Source organism: Mus caroli, unplaced genomic scaffold (genome assembly GCF_978045245.1).
Source record: "Mus caroli unplaced genomic scaffold, Mus_caroli_1 scaffold_18, whole genome shotgun sequence".
NCBI classification, from domain to species: Eukaryota; Metazoa; Chordata; class Mammalia; order Rodentia; family Muridae; genus Mus; species Mus caroli.
In genome coordinates, this window is record NW_028227273.1 from 50485380 (window position 1) to 50502295 (window position 16916).

Genomic DNA, 16916 nt, shown 5'->3' on the forward strand with positions numbered 1-16916 from the left:
CTCCCAATAACACCACAGGCTGAGACCATGCCATTAACCGGTAGACTTTGGGAGGACATTTACCTAAAGACAATTTTAAATTTGATTTAACTCAGTAAGTCTCAAATACATTTACTTCCAGAATCCCTCATTTCACTGAGAGCTCATCACCATAACGAACCTGAGGAAAATTCTACATTTTTTCCCCCAACTGTGACATGGAGGATTTAGTGGAAGTGTAAAACTAGAGCTCACAGGATAAAGAAGACTAGTTGAAGTTGTATGTGCCATGCTCTCAAGGGATGGGTTTCCAGGATTGTGGAGGGTGACATCACTGAAAGATTGAATTGATTGCTCAGCGAAGAGATGCCAAATACCCACAGTGTTCCCTGGACTTATGTGTAAATGCTGATCCTGAGCTCCAGTGATGCTTAATAGTGGAGAACATGAAAACATCCTCTTAGTAAGATGTATACCCGACCAATGAAGGAGATGTAAACAAATGCTCAGGGAAGACTCAGGGAAGACAAAGCCTGCCTCATAGGAAGGTGTAATTCTTGATGCATAGGTGCCATCAAAACTGCATTGTGAAGGAAGTGGATAAATATACACCTGCCTGGGACAGAAGGAGATGAGAGCACTCTAGGCAGTGAGAGACTTATAACAAATAGGTCTGAGAATAATAAGTGCACCTGGAGACTTGGGAACAACAGACCCTGCAATGAGGGGGAAACTGAGGCAGGCTGGCTGGGAGCAGACCTTGAGGAACCTATGTCAGCAAGTAATATCAGCAGGAAGAGCCTCAATTGTCTACAGTCAGGATAGTTTGTCAGTGTCTTGTGGAGGTCACTGAGACTGCTTTAGAATCTGAGTGATGCTTCCAGGGGTCTGGGCTCCTGTCATCCCCCTCCTTACCACACTGAGATTCTGTGCTTCTGCTCTCTGCTTCATGCCAAGAGGTAGATACTACTAAACTGAGAATATTTCTTTCTTCTTTTAAATCTTTTTTTAAATTGTATATTTTTAGACATATTTATGTTATGTTTGTGAGTATGTGGGAAGCCACATGTGCCGTTGCAGAGTGGCACAGGCTTCTGCTGGCCACCACGCATACATAGGCAGGAAAGTTTTTTGCCAAGATGAGGTTTTGAGAATTAACCAAAATTGACCAATCAGATGAGAGAGAAGTTAACCAATCAGATGAGAGAAAAGTTAACCAATCAGAAGAGAGAGAAGTTAACCAATCAGATGAGTGAGAAAGTAACCAATCAGATGTAGGCATGCAAATGAGGTGGTAAGCATCAACCAAGCACAACCAATCCGGGTATGAGACACACCTCTCCTAGGCCTATATAAAGCAGCACCAGTGCTGGGCTCAGGGTCTATTCGCCTCTACAATCAAGCTCTCCCAATAAACGTGTGCAGAAGGATCCTGTTGCAGCGTCGTTCTTGCTGATCGAGTCGGATGCACGCAAGATGAGTACACTATAACTGTCTTCAGACACATCAGAAGAGATCCCATTACAGATAGCTGTGAGCCATCATGTGGTTGCTGGGAATTGAACTCAGGACCCCTGGAAGAGCAGTCAGTGCTCTTAACCGCTGAGCCATCTCTCCAGTCCTGAGCATATTTCTTAAAGATAATTTGCCATACTTTTTTATCACAGCCATGATCTAAAAATGGAAATAGAAACAATAAAGAAATCACAATAGGAGACAACCCTGGAGATAGAAAACCTAGGAAAGAAATCAGGAGTCATAGATGCAAGTATCACCAGCAGAATACAAGAGATAGAAGAGAGAATCTCAGATGCAGAAGATACCATAGGAAACATTGACACAACAGTCAAATAAAATGCAAACTGCAAAAAGCTCTTAAGCAGAAACATCCAGAAAATCAAGGACACAATGAGAAGACCAAACCTTAGGATAAGAGGCATAAAAGAGAGTGAAGATTCCCAATTTAAATGACCAGTAAATATCTTCAACAAAATCATAGAAGAAAACTTCCCTAATCTATAGAAAGAGATGTCCATGAACATACAAGAAGCCTACAGAACTCCAGATGATCCTGGGTAAATGTCATACAGATCCTAAGAGTACACAAATGCCAGTCCAGCCTACTATACCCAGCGAAACTCTCAAATACCATAGATGGAGAAACCAAGATATTCTATGACAAAACCAAATTTACACAATATCTTTCCAGAAAACCAGCCCTACAAAGGATAATAGATGGAAAACTCCAACACAAGGAAGGAAACTACACTCTAGGAAAAGCAAGAAAGTAACCTTCTTTTAAGAAATTCAAAAGAAGATAATGACACAGAAACATAATTTTACCTCTAATAAGAAAAATAACAGGAAGCAACAATCACTATTGTGTAACATCTCTTAACATAAATGGACTCAATTCTCCAATAAAAAGGCATAGACTAACAGACTTGATATGTAAACAGAAACCCACATTTTGCTACGTACAGAATCTTTACCAAACTTCCATCTGATAGAGGGCTAATATCCAATATATACAAAGAACTCAAGAAGTTAGAATCCATAGAACCAAATAATCCTATCAAAAAATGGGAAACACAGCTAACAGAGAATTCTCAACTGAAGAAACTCAAATGTCTGAGAGGCACCTAAAGAAATGCTCAACATCCGTAGTCATCAGGGAAATGAAAATCAAAATGAACCTGAGATTCCACCTCATACCTGTCAGAATGGCTAAGATCAAAAACTTAGGTGACAGCAGATGCTGGCGAGGATGTAGAGAAAGAGGAACACTCTTCCATTGTTGGCGGGATTGCAAGCTGGTACAACCACTCTGGAAATCAGTCTGGTGGTTCCTCAGAAAACTGGACATATAACAAGGACACATTCTCTCCACTATGCTCATAGCACCGTATTTATAATAGCCAGAAGCTGGAAAGAACCCAAATGTTCTTCAACAGAGAAATAGATACAGAAAATGTGGTACATTTACACAATGGAATACTACTCAGCTATTAAAAAGAATGACATCATGAAATTTGCTGGCAAATGAGTGGATCTAGAAAATATAATCCTCAGTGAGGTAACTCAGTCACAAAAGAACACACATGGTATGTACTCACTAATAAGTGGATATTAGGCAAAGAGTGTGGAATACCCACAATATAAATCATGGACCACATGGAGCTCAAAAGGAAGGAAGATCAAAGGGTGGGTGCTTCAGTCCTACTTCAGTGGAGGAACAATGTAATCAATGGAAGTAGAGAGTGGGAGTGACTTTGGATGAAGGGAGGAGAGGGGTGGGAGAAAGAGAGGCAGAATCAGGTATAGGAGGAGATTGAAGAGATGTACAGAGGGTCAGTAAATTGAACAGAGCTGTGTAGCAATGGGGGATGGGGAACTGTGGGTAGTAACCAGAAAGTCCCAGATGCCTGGAAAGCAAGCTTCCCAAGATCCCATGGTGATGGCATTAGCTTAAATACCCCACAAAGTGTAGGAAGAACCTGTAGAGACCATATCCAGAGGTTGGCATGTTCCCACGATTGAGGGATGGGGCCACTCACCCATCTCCAAAATTTTAACCCAGAATTGTTCCCATCTAAAAGAAATACAGGGAGAAAGAGTGGAATAGAGACAGAAAGAAAGGCCATCCAGAGACTGCCCCACCTGGGGATCCATCCCACATGAAAACACCAAACTCTATTGTGGACGCCAAGAAGTACTTGCTGACAGGAGCCTGATACAGCTGTCTCCTGAGAGGCTCTGCCAGATCTATGAGGATGTGGATGCTCACAGTCAACCATTGGACTGAGCACAGGAACCCCAATGGAGGAGTTAGGAGAAGGACAGAAGGAGCTGAAAGGCCTTATCTGGCATCAATGGGAGGGTCCTGTGAAGGCTTGATATCCCATTGTAGAGGAATGCTAGGGCAGTGAGGTAGGAGTGGGTGGGTGGGTGGGGGAGCACCCCCATAGAAGCAGTGTAAGGAGGGATGGGATAGGGGGTTTGCAGAGGGGATACCTGGAAAGGGGATAACATTTGAATTAAAAACAAATAAAATATACAATTAAAAAATAGAAAAAAAATTTAATAGATGAAAAAAATAAAATACACCCACCCATTCCAAAAAATTATAATAAAGAGTACAAAAATTGGCTAGAAGAACATCTGATATTTTTCAATGCTAAGTGAAGGAAGTCTTTAAACACGCAGAAGCTACTGTTTGCAAGGTATCCACCAGAGAAGACTACTGGGACATGGATTTAGGCCAATAGAATGTTCTTATTACCTGGTCAGCAAGCATACTGGGTGTTGGGCACCCAAGTACAGTCTTAAGCCTTCTCAGAATGAGCTTTTAAGCCCAAAACCCACATCCTGGGTTGACATACTTCAGTTAGCAATAAATAATGGCTAGCCAGAAGTAGAACTACGGAAGCCAAAATGCAAGCTTAGTACATTTAAAGACTTTCACAGAAGTTTTTATTCTTGTTTTGGCAAGTACTGCTGGATATATGCAGGATTCCAAGGCCAGAATGGTACTTCTACAATGGTGTCAGTTGTGTTAAGATCTGGGGTTCTGTTACATCAGCACTAGGAGTGCTCCATCCACTACTAGCAGCAGCACCACCACCACCATCACCACCACCACTACCACAACCACCATTGCTACCACTATCACCACCATGACCATCTCCTCTAGTCCTGACATTACTTCCAGCTCAGACTCAACATCGAGAGTACCATCACAAGGTGAACCACAGGACATCATTATGTAGCCTCCATTAGGGGACATGTGTGCTCTCAACAGTTCCACTAAGAATGGATGCATCCTGCCCACAACCACCTACATCACTTCTGCATAGACCACTTTCATGAGCCCTGCTTCAAGGGACAGCTTAAACCGTTCAAGGCTACCCATTGGGCAGTCATTCAACAGATTTCCTTTTATTGATAGCTGATGAGAAGTAACTGGACACTGTAATTATGGGACAGAATGGGGTACTTCAATTTATGTTCTTTGAGAACAAGCAAAGAACCCCATGACCAGTCTATAATTCCCCAAAAGGCAATCTAGCAGAGAACTGTAGCAGAATTCCCCCCCAGTTAATTTAAATATTAATATAACAAGAAGTCAGTGATTGGACAGGGAAAAGAGAGGCAGAGCTAAGAGTTGGAGGGGCAGGAAATGAGGACAGAGAGAGAAGAAGGAAGATGGAGAAAGAAGAAGACAGTCTAGATTCCACGTGGCTTTAAATAGCTATGAATGTCATAAAATAATAGAATAATTGGGATAACTTGTCTAATCTAGGTGGGCAGCTTGTATCATTATCAATTGGCTCTGAAATTATTGTGTGGGCATCTTGTGAGTTGAAAATTTATTGATGTATAAATCTGACTGATTAATTATCAGCTTCTAGAGTTTTGACTTACTGGGTTAAGGGGATTTGTGACAACTAGCTGCAGGGGGTAGATGGTTGAGAAGGAACAGGCTGCTCTGAGTCAGGGGAACCAGAGCTGGGAAGACTGCCCCAAGGGGCTAGCCTAGAGGCAGAGTAAAGGGGGGTGGGGGCAGAGAGTAGCTGGAAATAGCATGGGGTGGTGCCATTTTTTTTATTATTTACTGAAACAGAGAGCCTGATAGGTTACTCTTCCAGGTGGTTCAGGAAAAATAAAAAAGCTTTGAACATAGGCCTTTTCTCTCTCTAGTTGTTGCAAAGCTTGAAGAATAAGGGTGGACAAAAGTAGAAGATTGGGTCCTTGTGTGAGGAGATTGGGGAAGCAAAAGAAGACGTGTTTCTCAAAGGCGTGTAGGCAGAGCACCACGTGAGAAGCCTTCTGCACGACAGGAATTATTTACAAATAAATGGAGCTGCATGTCCTATCTTGGGAGCATCAGATTAGTCTCCGTGCCTCCTTCAGTAGAATGCGCACATGTTTAGGACAGCTCCTTAGTCTCAGGTTTCAGGACACTAAATGCTAAAAATTGTGTCTTTTATACAGCAAACATACTCTCTGAAGGTACTTGAACATGCTCTGCTTGGGCTGGGAGTACTAGGAGAGGAGTGAGGAGAGTGGCAGATGCAAGGCAGACATAGAAATGAGTGGACACGGGACTAGAGAAGGTGTCTCAGCTTCCCATGGCTGCTATAACACAATGCCACTGTGGATAGCCAAGCCAAACACAAAATGTGTCATTCACAGTTTTAGATGCTAGCAGAACGGTAACAAGATATCAGTTGTGATGTGTTTTTCTGAGGCTTCTAAAGGAAGAATCTCAGTCTCACAGCTTTTGTAGATCCAAACGTTCCTTTCTAGAGGCATATCTTCAATCTGTTTGTCTCGACATGGCTCCCTCTGTCAACTTCCAATTTTTTGTTCTTTTAAAGAGCCAGTGATATCAACCTCTATTTCAATCTGATAATATCCACAAAGCCAGCCATCCTTCTTTTCTCTTTGCCTTTCTCTCACCCCAGCCCTGAACTCTCTCTCTCTGTCTCTTTGTCTCTCTGTCTCTCTCTGTGTCTCTCTGTCTCTCTCTGTCTCTCTCTCTGTCTCTCTCTGTCTCTCTCTCTGTCTCTCTGTCTCTCTCTCTCTCTCTCTCTCTCTCTCTCTCTCTCTCTCTCTCTCTCTCTCTCTCTCTCTCTCTCTCTCACACACACACACACACACACACACCAAATCCTCCTATCTCAGCCTCATCAGGGCAATGAGTGAAGGTGTGTATCAGCACAGTGGCCATAAACCATTATAAATTAAGCCAGATACACAGGTATCAGGCATTAGGATTCAAGCACAGCATTTGTGGGAAAGAATATTGAACCTATAACACACAGATAGGCTGAAAAGCAAAGATAATTTCCTGATTTATCAGATCTCTAGCTGGGACACAGTGGAAGTTTGAGTATATCTTCATTCAAGCTTAGAGCTCACCCACCCTCTGAAGGATGGTGGCTTTCTCTTTTCTTTTAATTAAGACTCTGGTATGTCCTATATACCCTCTGGTATAACCTGTAATGGTTAATATTGATTGGCAGTTTCCCAGGCTCTGGAATCACCTAGGAGATACACCTCCAGGCACATTTATGGTAGATTACTTAGATTCCTTTAGTCTCTGGGAGTAACTGTAAGTGATGATCTTTCTTAGAAAATTGGGGTGAGAAGGCACTCCCTAAAAGAAGGTGGTACCATTTTGAGGGACTTGGGTCCTGAACTGCGTGGAAGGTAGGAAGGTTGTTGAACATTAGCTAGTAACCTTTGCTCTCTTCTTCCAGACTGCAAAATGCAGCATGACCAGCAGTCTCAAATGCCTGCTGCCTTGCCTTCTCCACTATGATGGATTCTACCATTAAACTATGGGACAAAATCAGCCCTTTTCCCTTAAGTTGCTCTTCCACTTTATCAAAGCAACAGGAACAGTAACTAATACAAAAACAAATTCACAATTACAAAATTTTAGTATGTTTTTTGTCCATTAGGGGGAATTCATCAACGTATGACATTCAAACTCACCATGAAGAAGTATGAGGCTATAAAAGGTGGGGCGGTCCCTATGTGCTTGTATGGAAGGACGTGTCTCAGAATACGTGAGCTACTAAAATAAGCTGACATATGTTGGATGGCTTATGAATGACAGAACATTTTTTTTCTCCAAGTTCTAGAGGCTGGGGAGTCCAAAACAAAGATTACTGTTTTCTGTTAGCTTTTTTATCTTTGTGTTCTCCATGAGGGAGGCGTGAGAATTTCTTATTCTTATGACTATTCTCTCTCTCTCTCTCTCTCTCTCTCTCTCTCTCTTTTAAGTTTACATGTATGAGTATTTCATCTGCTTGTATGTCTATAACTACATTCATGCCAGATGTTCACAGAAGCTAGAAGAGGGCTAGATTTCTTGGAACTGGAGTGACACCCACGGTTGTGAGATACCATGTGGGTGCTAGGACTCAAACTCAGTTCCTTGGGAAGAGCAACCAGTGACCCTAACAATTGATCCATCCAATTGATCCATCCAATTGATCTATCCAATTGATCCATCTAATTGATCCATCCCTCCAGGACCTTATGGCTATTCTTCTTATGGTGCTGATCCAGTTTACAGGCCATGTTATTCTCTCAGTGGTCATATTCCTGTCACCATCATACTGGACTGGACAACAATGATCAACATATAAACTTGGGGATAACACATTCACTACATAGCAAGCTCTCTAGGATATATATATGTGTGTGTGTGTGTGTGTGTGTGTGTGTGTGTGTGTGTCATAAACAGCATGCACTTTTGTTCATGAAGGAGGTTCAGAATATGTTCTTGCATCTGCATAAAGAAGAAAGATACAAAGAAAGTCATTAAACAAATTGGGAATTCGAACCTTCCCATTATTTATCTTATTGCAGTAGTTTAATATTTGAGCCATGTAAGTATATTTCTTAATTGAAATTAAAACAACAGTAGTTAATTAAATGCACATCTCTGTTGGCCTGATAATGGCACTTTTAGGAACTTGTACTATGCATATTTTCTCATATGTATTCTGAGATACTTAAAGTGGCATTTGGTACAGCCCCTTCATGTTGTTACATGTACATCCCAACTAGATGTCACTCCAGGTTCAAGGAATCTAATGCCCTCTTCTGGTCTCTGTCAATACCTAACATGAGTGTGGTTACAGATATACACACAAATGAAGTGCTTCAATAGTCAATAACTAGAAGCCACTTAAGTGTGTTTTAAGAGTGAACAGATTCAGTGAAGTTACAACCACAAAGTGAAACATTAGGAAATATTACATAGAATATGAAATATGCATTAATATGTAAAGTTTTCATATGTGTAGGTGTGTGTGTGTGTGCATACATGCATATGTGTGCACACATTTGTTGCATGATATTTGATCACACTGTGAAATTTGAGATTGTGTTTCTTCCTGAAAGAGCTGTTTCAGGTTATGGTGTGGCTCAGCCTTAGCACACACACCTTTAATCCCTTTGGCTGGAATACAGACTTGCCCTTAGTACTCATGTTTAATCCCAAACAATGAAAGTAAAGCTAGTTTGTAGAATTAAGCACCCATGTTTTAAAGTGACTTCTAACTGAGTAGCAAACAAAGTGACGAACCAGAAAAAGATTTGACAGAATAGGATATGCCCAATTCTCACAAGAAGAGAAAGGAAAGGGAAGCTATTTGAGGGGCAGTGCAGAGAGAGAAGGAAGAAGGCAGTTTCACTGGAACAGTTGTCCAGAAACAGGTTGTAGAGAGATAGAACAAGCTCGAAATAGGTGAAGACAGAATGAACAAGAGAATGAGAATGAGCCAGAAGATTAGAACAGATTGCTAGAAATAGTTTGAGGTCAAGAAGAGCAATTCAGGAGAAGCCAGAGAAGCCAGTTTGAATCAGTTAGCACGGAGAGGAGTTTGAGCCAGAACAGCTGAGTTGAACCACCTGGTCAGAACTCAGAACTAGAAATGGTGAGCTTATTCAGCAGTAAGTCTCAGAGGCTGAAAACATTCTGTTCCTAGATTAGATTGTATGAAAGCTAAAAGCTTCCAGGGCTAGGGCTAGGTTAGAAAGACTGAGGCAGGAAGCCCCAGAGACAACAATTACATCAGGAAAATAAAAGCAACTTTTACACTTTTGCAAGATCAAAACCACGATGCTCTCATTTTTTGATAAAAAAAAAATGAAATATAGTTTATGTGTGTATACTCATCCCCATACCTTACCGTTCTTAAAGAGCATGCCTGCATCAAGTGGCATATGTGTGTTTTACAACAATTTCCTATTATTTAAAATGTTTCATCCAGGAAGGGAGCTCATACAGACACAAAGTAAACTCAGAAGTCTGGGGGAATTCCTGAAACTGACTAGATTCACAATGTTCCTGCTTTACTAAGGTTTGCTAAGGAGAAGAGACTCTCTAACCATTGAGATGCCTGTAAGCTATGAAGAGGTTCCATTGTGGGGCAAGCTTTTGGTGATGTAGTTGTCTGGGCATTATACATGTTCCTGTATGTCAGCCCTCATTTATACTCCTGTAAATAACCCAGATAAAATAATTGGTTTTACCAAGTTGGACTTCAGTGGTTTTGTTATCTTGGTCTGTTGTCGGTTCTCTCCCTGTGTTCATGTCTCCTTAGGAGTAGTGTTAGAACAGAAGTGGGCTGACATTTAAAATTCTGAAAGTAAATAACCATGCATAAAATCACGAATACTCATGACCTGTGGAATGCAATGAGAGCGTTTCAGGCAGGAAAGTTGCCTAATTTTCATTGTAACACTTTGACATGAATGGATTTTCTTTACTTTTGTGCATGTTTTCCTTTTTGAATTAAAAGTAAACAAATATCTGCTTGATAGAAATGCACATGGCAACAAATGAAGCCGATGAAGCTCCTTTGTACTTAGAACAGACATTAAAGTACTTTTAAAGTCATCTGTACTTGAAACATAGTTACTTTCTTGCTGCTGTGCTAAAATACTGAGAAAGCAACTCAAGGGAGAAACTATTTATGTTCCAGAAATAATTACAGTTACAGAGGGATATGACCCATCATTGAGAGCAAAGACATGGTAGCAGGAGCAGGGACCAGCAAACTGGCTGGTCACATTGCACTTCCTCCTGCAAGACTCTACCTCCTAAAGCTACAACCTTCCCAAACAGAACTGCCAGCTGGAGACCAAGGGTTCAAACCCGCGAGAGCCTGCGAGGGACATTTCCCATTCAGAGTACAAACTTTCAGCTGCTTTGCTTCTTCACGCTGCTCCCCGATCCCTATTCTAGCCAGTGGATTTAAGCACAGTACTTCTTTCCTTTCTGCCTAAGGAGAGTCATTCTCCATTTCAGTTTCACATTCAAGATCGCTATGACAGTCTTTGGGTTGGAATCCTGGCTTTTTGATAACTTACAAACACTGTTAACTGTGCAATAACTGTAAGTCTCAGATCCCATCTGTAACTGAAGCAGAGATAGCATTACAGAAATATCCGAAGAATCTAGAAGAATACAAATATGTACAATTTAGCATGTGAGGATCCAAGGGCATACATTCAACAGGGTGAATGACAGTTTTGTTAACAGGTCTTGTGATTGGGCAGCCAGGATTGTAAACAGGAGTCATCTCTCTTTGATTGTGCCCCAGGTGAGGCCTGTCTTGTGTATCTCCACCAGGCCAGAGGTTTTCCCAATGGAAGCCCAAAATTTTCCTGTGTTTCTTAGCCACAGTAGTCATAGGTAAGAGAGTCAAAGATCCAAGTCATAATGAGTGTTCTGAATTCATTATTCTCTTGGTACAAATCGGTATCCATCCCTGCCTGAATGGGGGACTTCACGGCCATTAGTAAGAAAGCTTTTTTTTCTTTGAAGCTATTGTTTTGTGCCACCCTCAGAAGACCTTTGGCTGCTATACCCTAGCCTCAGTCCATCAAGTCTCTTTGTCTGTGAGCACACATGTTCTTCATAAAGGGAAGTGAAGTCATAGCTGTGTTGTCTTTCCTTGCCTTCATAGAGTTAAGATCTATGGTGATCATCCTTCATGTTTTTCGATCCCATTCCCTCCTCCAGTGTAACTCTGGGTCAAATGGTCTAACTGTCTGGTTGGCTTCCCACCTTGATGCATTTACAAGGTCTTTTATTATTGACTTTAGAGTTCCTTGTAAGGTACTAAAATAAGCATTTTAAAATCGTCTCCAGTGGGCAGTTTAGAATTAACTGCTCTTTTCATTATCCTCCTCAACACTCTTGTATAGTTCCCTTTTCTAGAATTAAATAACCACACGGTCGCTTTGGGGAATCTGTGTCTCTTTTTGGATGTTGAACTTGGCCTGGCTGTAGCCTTTATTATGTAGTGGTTCAGCGAAACTCTTGTGATTCCTCACAGTCGTTACTTGGTTCCTAGTCTTTGTTTGTGGGTTCTGCGGCATCTTGTTAAATTTAGGACCAAATCGCAGCAGCATCTTGGCATGTGTGAGAGTCTGTAAAGATCACAAATTGTTGACACAAGATACTCTTCATGGAACTCTGGGATTCATGATGACCTGATGGGGCACTGGGAAAGACTGGAGAGGCCATTTTTTGGAAGGCAATCCATTCCTGCTATGTCTCCTTCCAGCACTAATTAAGGATTTCATCAAATCTTTGCAGTATCTTGGCTTTTATTTGAGGGACTACAATACCTTGGAGGCCCTTATCCAAGATACAGATGCTTATAGTTCTGGGTCACACTTGTATATGCCTTGGAGCAGAGCCACCCAACATTCCAGCTATCTCCTAGCTCGTCCACGCTCATCAGCCATGAGGATGGACTTGATTTAATTCTATACACTGAGAGATCAACAAGGTCTGAGAGGTTCTTGTAGATTTTTTCCTAGGGAAAAAAAAAACTATCTCTACAAATCGAATGCTTTCCCATGCACTGTTTCCAACTCTGCAAGTCAGAAAAGACCCCCTGACCCCCCTATACCTCGAATGGTGATGGGGAAACTCATGGACAAGATTTAGGGTGGCCTGGGTGTGGTCTAAAGTACATTTTTGGGTATTTTTGTTGTTGTTTTTTGTTTGTTTTGTATGTTTTATCTTGTTTCAATAACAGAATAAAATCTACACAGCAGTGTTTTTCAAAATGTCCCTGGAAGTCTGAGGAGAACAGTAGATGCCAGGAAGAGCAGTCCATGCTAAATTCATCCCAGAATGTGGCAGCTTCATGATCCATGACAACTGGGCCGTGTAGAAGGAAAGTGCCCCCTTACTTTAAGAGTGGGAACCTTGGGGCTCAGCGGTTAAGAGACTGCTCTTCCGAAGGTCCTGAGTTCAATTTCCAGCAACCAAATGATGGCTCACAACCATCAGTAATGAGGTCTGATGCCTTCTTCTGGGGTGTCTGAAGACATCTACAGTGTACTTATATATAAAATAAATAAATCTTTAAAAAAAGATTGGGAAGCTTTTAACAGTAAATACAAAGGAATCAATGTACTTTGGAAAGCTACTCAACATACACCAGCCAAATGCAATAAAACTGAATAACAATGACAGCCCTTTCTGGCAATGATGTGAGGGAAGAGACACTCTCATATTTCTACTGAGGAGGAAGCATGACAGAACATTCTAGAGGCAATTTTAGCAGCATGTATCAGGAATCGTACAGTACACATGCTTACTTACTTATGTCACTTCTAATATTAATCCCACGAAGATACGTGGAGATGGCACACAGTTTACCTTACTGATGTGTCTCTCTAACATTGATTTTTAAGAACAAGAATTAGAGAGACCACTCTTTGCGTTTAAGATTAGGATTTAATTGAGGAAAATGTGACACGGACTGACTAACATATGGAGACTCATGTCACTTCCAGGTAGATGACAAATGGTGAGAAATGAAGCTTTGCTCCCTAGGTGAAATGCTATTTGGTTTTATTCTGTATCTCTATTATGCATCTTAGGTGGTCCAGATCTGAAGCATATGTAAGTTGGGAACGAAGAAAATGTGTGGCATTGAGATAGTCAGGTTAAATGGGGGTAAATAAGGGTAAATGGAGTAGTTTTTATTTTCACCTACATTTGTTTTGTTTTTTTCTTTCTAATTAAATGCTTGCTTTATTTCCAGTTCTACATGTGGGGGGAGCAGGGGGTAATATAAAGTGAGTGGAGGTGTTAGAATTGGCCAGAGATGTTCTAAGATCACTGCAGCTGGAATACAGGTGGCTGTGAGCTGCCCAACCTGTATACTTGGGAACTGGACTCAGATTCTCTCCGAGACTCATCTCTTCCACCTCTTCACTCGTAGTCTTTATCTTCAAAGTTTTCAAACTTTGACTCTTCTCTCCTGTAAGTAGTAGCAGCCTGATGAGCTTGATGGCAGAGCCTGGGGTCCTGTTCATTGCCTGATGATGCAGAGATCATTGCATGTAGGAGGATCATAGGAGACGCAAGTATGCACTGTCATTCCATTTAAAGTGAGTCCTAGCTGTCAAGAAGTGTTCTTCATCAGAGACTGCATAGTCTTCAGACACAGGAGTTTGCAACTTCTTCAGAAAGAGGAGGATACAGAACAGTCCCTCCTCCAGATCAAAGGATAATTTACTAACTGCCCCTGGAGTAGAATTATGTTCTTGTCTTCAGCCTTAGCTGCCTGCCTTCTTAGTCTGACACTCTATGCTTTTCCCTAATTAAAAAAAAATCACTTTATTTTATGTGTGGGAAGCCCAGCTTCTAGACCTAACAGAATCAGGGGCTGCAGGGATGGCCCAGTGAATAAGTGTAGCAATGAGTTCTGGCTACACCATTTTGTGCTCCCAGAGGGTCGTGCACTTCCAGCCAGCCACCCACCCAGGAACTCTTTGGATTTGTGAATGGAAGACACACACACACACACACACGTCAGTTAATTTTAAAAGTCTGGGTATTCCTAAACCTTCCTTTGCTACCCTAGGCACAATCAGAGAAGTGGCCAGTGGCCACTCACCGGAATTCTCACATGGCTGGTTGATTTTCTTTTCTGCAGTTCCTTTGTCCCACCTTTTTCCCCTGACTCATCACAATCTTCCTTTTCTCTTCCCTGAGTCTTAACCTGAGAAAATCTAAGGTTCACTTCCTGTCTCCCTCTGCCCAATGATTTTACGCTGGCATCTTCATTGATCAACCAAAAACCAATTGGGGACAAGGACCTTCAGCATTTGGCCATGCAAAATCACGATGGAATCAAAGCATTAGAACCAATCTCCAACAGATTGGAGCACTTTTGCACACAAGCTTGAGAACCTGAGTTCAGATCCCAGCAACCACATAAAAAGCAGGTGTGGATATGCACACGTTGGTAACCTCAGAAGTGTATATCATGGAGACAGGAGGATCTCTGGGAATCTTTGGCTCTTAGCCTAGTTCTGGGATTGACTCTATCTCAAAAACAAACCAAAAAAAGTAGATAGGGATGGGGTAGGGTACCTAATGCCCTCTCACACACACATGAGAATATATCACATTTAAACACGCACACTAACCAAAAATAAAAGTAAAAGAGGTAGAATTCAGTAGGTTTTGAGTATGAGCTGCTTTTGTTTCCAAGATCCCTTTTTGGAGACTCTCTGCAACAGGACTCAAACCTCTTCAATACTGTGCACAGCCATTATACATTGTAGCCACCACTTAACTTACTGCTAGGACCAAATACCTTGTAAGAAGCAAATTAAGAGAGGAGGGGTTTGTTTTGGCTTACAGTCTAAGAAGAATTCAGTCCATCCTTGTGGGGAAGACATGGGATCCATGATCCTGAGACTGTTGGTCACACTGCAACTGCTGTCAGGAAGCAGAGAGGATGTGAGCCTGGTCTACAAGCCTCAATGCCTGAACACGGTGATCTGCTTTTCCTAGTGAAGATTCATCTTCCAAAAATTCCACAACCATCCAAATCACATAAGCCAATGGCATCTATTCCAAACTCAAACCACAGCCGACTCCTGTGCTTCCTAGTTTCTTTATGATTTAGCTAAGGAGAGATAGAATCTCCCTTGACCCAGCATGCACTCTTTAGTTTACAGTTCTGCATCTGAGCAATGAAACATGGGGTGTTAGTTGTCTAGTAACTATGAAGGTGGCCACTACAGGATACCTTGGGTCATGGGAGGAGGAGGGGTAAGCACCAAACAATCAAAACACTCTGGGATAATCTGGGATGGAAGTCCAGAGTTAGGATGGGGTTCGGGTTCAAGGTCTTCTGACCTTTTCCTACTGAGTGGTTTGCATTGCTTTGTACTAGGGCCTCTGTACTAGGGCTAGTTGCCTCATAGCCCTTTAAGTGCAACAACACATCTGGGACACACAGAGAGAGGGGGGGGAGAGAGAGAGCTTGAGAGAGAGAGAGAGAGCTTGAGAGAGAGAGAGAGCTTGAGAGAGAGAGAGAGCTTGAGAGAGAGAGAGAGCTTGAGAGAGAGAGAGAGAGAGAGAGAGAGAGAGAGAGAGAGAGAGAGAGAGAGAGAAGGCACCCTGGAGCAGTGATGTAAAGAATTATTTTTCTTCAGAAAAAGAACATTTTCTCCAGAACTTCTTGGGCAGAGCTTCCTTCCCATGTTGCCCAACTCTGAAGCCAACTGGCAGGTCAGGTACACATTATTGCTGATTTCCTGACTACTGAGAATGAGAATTTTAATAGATTCACATGATGTAAGGCAGGAGAAGGATGGGAGACTATCGCCTGACCCAATCAGACTCTGCCAAAGCACAATGGGAGGGGGTCATCTGGCCGTCAGTAGCACCTGATGCCCCTGCCCTGAGACTCAGACTGCCCTTCCTCAGCAGCTAGTCAGGAACTTCTAAGATTCTTGCAAGCTGTTCTTACTGCACGGAGACTTTACAAGATGACCAGAACCATAGTTCATGGGTGGCCTCACTGGAGATTGTGTTGGCTTCAGAGACCCTGGAAACCTCAGCCCTGAGTCGGTAATGGGATGCTAAGGCTGCACGCTTAGGGCTGAGGATGTGATGGGGCTCATGAGAGACAGGAGAGGGTTTGGGGCACATGTAGATTTAAAGGTGATAGACTGATAGATGGATAGACTCCTGATCTACCTCCAAGTATGACAATGAATAGAGAAAATGGAAAGTATGGCTGGAGGGGTATAATGGTTTATTTTACCCATGCACCCTCAATGAGCTTATAGCCGTCCTCATTAACAAACAAACAAACAAACAAACAAACAGGAATTGGGACAGCTACATCACAAGCCTTTTGACTTCCTGCTTCTTCCTTCCTATTCCCCCTTTTCCTTTTCCATTCTGCTTTCCTCTTTTCCTTTCTTTGTCCCATCTGTTTTCCTCTCCCTTCCTCCCTTTTTCTTGCTCTCTTTCTCCCTCTTTGTCTGCCTCTGTATCTCTGTCTGTCTCTGTCTCTCTGTCTGTCTCTGTCTCTCTCTCTTTCTATTTTTTCTTTCTTTTTTTTTTTTTCTTTTTATTT